This window comes from Colobus angolensis, unplaced genomic scaffold (assembly GCF_000951035.1).
Source record: "Colobus angolensis palliatus isolate OR3802 unplaced genomic scaffold, Cang.pa_1.0 Scaffold23, whole genome shotgun sequence".
Classification (NCBI taxonomy): Eukaryota; Metazoa; Chordata; class Mammalia; order Primates; family Cercopithecidae; genus Colobus; species Colobus angolensis.
In genome coordinates, this window is record NW_012115488.1 from 17924643 (window position 1) to 17929789 (window position 5147).

Sequence of the window (5147 nt, forward strand, 5' to 3'; positions counted from 1 at the left end):
ATACCATTGTGTTATAGTGCTAAGTTTTGGGGTAATTAATGCCACTTCAATAGATATTAGTTAATACGCCCCATTTAAATTTTTCTTCTGTATCATTCTCAACAAATATAAACTTGGGGATGTTTTTACATTTTCTTCCACTTTAAAAAATCAAGTACAGTCTAGTGTAGCTTAATATAGCATAACACTAATAGTATCACTGTAAGCTTTCTGTGAATGATTTAATAATATCGGGTAAACTTACTGCCCATTATAAACTGAAGAAAATCTCAGAGATTTGATCATTAAGGTTTAATAAGAGTTGATGGGATTAATTATTACAGCCACATCAACAACATAACTATGCTATGTGTTTGCTTTTAACTGAAGTGCTGTTGCTTTTGTTCTGGGCATTTGAAATAAATATAAATTTGTTTTGGTTTGCTAGTTTATATTAGTTGATGAGTTTGTTACCATCCTCTGAAGGCTAGGGTTTACAATAAAAAATGATTAGTCATTTGACATACCACTCTCTGTTCTACTTCTGCTTATTCTAAAAGAACTAGAAAGGTTAATTTTTTTTTTTTTTAAACCAAGAAAACCTTTTATTTCCAGTTTCAACCCAGAGGCTATATAAACCTATAGGAGAAAGCCTTGGGAAAAAAATAATGGGATGTAAATGAGGTCCCATTTTCTTTTCTTTACAACTTTTATTTTAGATGCTGCCGAGACATGTGCTGGTTTGTTACATGCGTAAATTGCATGTCTTGGGGGTTTGGTGTACAGAATATTATGTCACCCAGGTAAAAAATCTAGTACCTGATAGGTAGTTTTTCAATCCTTACTCGTCTCCCATGCTTTACTCTTAAGTAGGCCCCAGTGTCTATTGTTGTCTTCTTTGTGTCTATGTGTACTGAAAGTTTAGCTACCACTTATAAGAGAGAACACTTAGTATTTGGTTTTCTGTTCCTGTGCTAATTCACTTAGGAAAATGGCCTCCAGCTCCATCCATCCATGTTGCTGTAAAGAACACGATCTTATTCTTTTTTATGGCTGCATAGTATTCCATGGTGTATATGTCCCACATTTTCTTTTTTTTAAATTTATTTTTTATTATTTTAAAAACATTTTTGTGGGTACATAGTAAGTGTATATACTTATATGGTACATGAGATGTTTTGATATAGGCATGCATTGTGAAATAAGCACATCATGGAGAATGGGATATCTATTCCCTGAAGCATTCATCCTTTGAATTATAAATAATCCAATTATATTCTTTATTTTAAAATATAAAATAAAGTTATTATATAGTCACCTTATACTATACTATAGTCACCTTATTGTGCTATCAAATAGTAGATTTTGTTCATTCTTTCTATTATTTTTGTACCCATTAACCATCCCCCTGACCTCCAACCCCCAACTACCCTTCCCAGCCTCTGGTAACCATCCTTCTACTCTTTATGTCCATGAGTTCAATTTATTTGATTTTTAAATCCCACAAATAAGTGAGAACATGTGATGTTTGTCTTCTGTGCCTGGCTTGTGTCACTTAACACAGTGATCTCCAGTTTTATCCATGTTGTTGCTAATGATTTGATCTCATTCTTTTTTATGACTGAATAGTGCTCCATTGTGCATATGGACCAGATTTTTTTTTACTGATTCATCTGCTGATGAACACTTAGGTTGCTTCAAAATCTTAGTTATTATAAACTGTGCTGCAACAAACATGGGAGTGCAGGTATCTTTTCGATAGATACATTTCCTTTCTTTTGGGTATATACTCAGCAGTGGGATTGCTGGATCAAATGGTAGCTCAATTTTTAGTTTTTTGAGGAAACTTCAAACCGTTCTCCACAGTGGTTGTGTTAATATGCATTCCCACGAACAGCGTACAAGGTTCCCCTTTTCTCCACATCCTGATCAGCATTTGTTATTGCCGGTCTTTTGGATATAAGCCATTTTTAATGAGGTAAGATGATAATTCATTGTAGTATTGATTTGCATTTCTCTGATGATGAGTGATGTTGAGCACCTTTTCACATGCTTGTTTGCCATTTGTATGTCTTCTTTTGAGAAATGTCTATTCAAATCTTTTGCCTATTTTTGATTGGATTATTAGATTTGTTTTCCCATAGAGTTGTTTGAGCTCCTTATATATTCTGGTTATTGAGGTTATTGATCTGTTGTCAGAGAGGTAGTTTGCAAATATTTTCTCCCAGGCTGGAATGCAGTGGTGCCATTTCAGCTTACTACAACTTCTGCCTCCCGAGTTCAAGCAATTGTCATACCTCAGCCTCTTGAGTAGCTGGGATTACAGACGAGCACCATAATGCCTGGCTAATTTCTATATTTTTAGTAGAGACAGGGTCTTGCCATGTTGGCCAGGCTGGTCTCGAACTCCTGGCCTCAAGTGATCTGTCTGTCTTGGCTTCCCAAAGTGCTGGGATTACAGATGTGAGCCAATGTGCCCAACCATGTGCAGAGGTTTTTGTTTTAACTTGATGTGATCCCATTTGACCATGTTTGCTTTGGGTTGCCTGTGCTTGTGAGGTGTTGCTCAAGAAGTCTTTGCCTAGACCAATGTGCTGGAGATGTTCCCCAATGGAGTGTCCAGCTGTTATTACATCAAAACTTGTCTCTCTATCTCTAATAATATTTCCTCTCTATATCTGGATGCTCTAGTGTTGGGTGCATATGTATTTTAAATTGTTATATCCTCTTGCTAAATTGACTCCTTTATCATTATATAGTTACCTTCTTTGTCTCTTCTTATAGTTTTTGTCTTGAAATCCATTTTGTCTGATCAAGTATAGCAACTTCTGCTCTTTTTTTGGTTTCCATTGGCATGGAAAATCTTTTTCCATTCCTTTATTTTTATTCTATGTGTGTCTTTATAAGTGAAGTGTGTTTCATGTAGTCAACAGGTCAATGGGTCTTGTGTTTTCATCTATTCAACCAGTCCATGTCTTTTGATTGGATAGTTTAGTCTATTTACATTCAACGTTATTACTGAGAAGTAAGAACTTACTCATACCATTTATAATGTGTTTTCTGGTTGTTTCGTGGTTTTCTCTTTCTTCTTTCCTTCCTTCTTGTCTTCCTCTATTGAGTGATTTTCTCTGGTGATATGATTTAGTTTCTCGCTTTATATATTTTGTGTTTCCATTGTATGTTTTTTTGGCTTTGAGGTTATCATGAGGCTTGCAAATACAATCTTATAACCCATTATTTTAACCTGATAACAACTTAATACTATTTGCATAAACAAATAAACAAAGGAAAACTAATAAAACTCTACACCATAACTTCATCTCCCTGATTTTTAACTTTATGTTGTTTCTATTTAGATATTATTGTATTGACGATGCCTTGAAAAGTTGTAGTTATTGTTTTTGATAGGTTCGTGGTTTAGTCTTTCTACTTAGGACAAGTGTAGTTTACATACCACAGTTACAGTGCTATAATATTCTATGTATTCAGGAGAAAGCAGGAAAGATCTAAAATCAACACTCAATGTTACAATTAAAAGTACTAGAGAAGCAAGAGCAGAAAAATTCAAAAGCTAGCAGAAGACAAGCAATAACTAATATGAGAGCAGACTTGAAGGAAATAGAGACACGAAAAACCCTTCAAAAAACCAATGAATCCAGGAGCTGGTTTTTTGTAAAGATTAACAAAGCAGGAAGACTGCTAGCCAGGCTAATAAAGAAAAGAAAGAAGAATAAAATAGACACAATAAAAATGATAAAGGGGAGATCACCACTGATCCCACAGAAATACAAACTACCATCAGAGAATACTATAAACACCTCTAAGCAAATAAAATAGAAAATTTAGAAGAAATGGATAAATTCTTGAACACACACACCCTCTCATGACTAAACCAGGAAGAAGTAGAATCCCTGAATATACCAATAACAAGTTCTGAAAATAAGGCGGTAATTAATAGCCTACCAACCAAAAAAAAGCCTAGGACCAGACAGATTCACAGCCCAATTCTACCAGAGGTACAGAGAGGAGCTAATACCATTCCTTCTGAAACCATTCCAAACAAAAGAAAAAGAGGGACTCCTCCCTAACTCATTTTATGAGGCCAGCATCATCCTGATACCAAAACCTGGCAGAGACACAATGAAAAAAGAAAATTTCAGGCCAATATCCCTGATGAACATCGATGTGAAAATCCTCAACGAAATACTGGCAAATCAAATTCAGCAGCACTTTAAAATACTCTTCAACCATGATCAAGTCAACTTCATCCCTGAGATGCAAGTCTGGTTCAGCATGTGCAAATCAATAAATGTAATCCATCACATAAACAGAACCAATGATAAAAACCACATGATTATCTCAATAGATGCAGAAAAGGTCTTTGATTAAATTCAACAACTCCTTCACACTAAAAACATTCAATAAACTAGGTATTGATGGGATGTATCTCAAAATAATAAGAGTTATTTATGACAAACCCACAGCCAACAGCATACTGAATGGGCAAAAACTGGAAGCATTCCCTTTGAAAACTGGCACAAGACAAGGATGCACTCTCTCACTGCTCCTCTTCAACATAATATTGGAAGTTCTGGCCAGGGCAGTCATGCAAGAGAAAGAAATAAAGGGTATTCAAATGGGAAGAGAAGAAGTCAAATTATCTCTGTTTGCAGTTGACATGATTTTATGTTTAGAAAACCCCATCATCTCAGCCCCAAAAGTCCTTAAGCTGATAGGCAACTTCAGCAAAGTCTCAGGATACAAATAAATGTGCAAAAATCAAGCATTTCTATATACCAATAATAGACAAATAGCAAAATCATAATCAAATTCCCATTCACAATTGCTTCAAAGAGAATAAAATAGCTAGGAATAAACTTACACGGGATGTGAAGGACCTCTTCAAGGAGAACTGCAAGTCACTGCTCAAGAAAATAAGAGAGAACACAAACAAATGGAAAAACATTCCATGCTCATGGATAGGAAGAATTGATAACGTGAAAATGGCCATACTGCCCAATGTAGTTTATAAATTCAATGCTATTCACATCAAGCTACCACTGAATTTCTTCATAGAATTAGAAAAAACTACTTTAAATTTCATATGGAACCAAAAAAGGGCCTGTATAGCCAAGACAATCCTAAGCAAACAGAACAAAGCTGGAGGC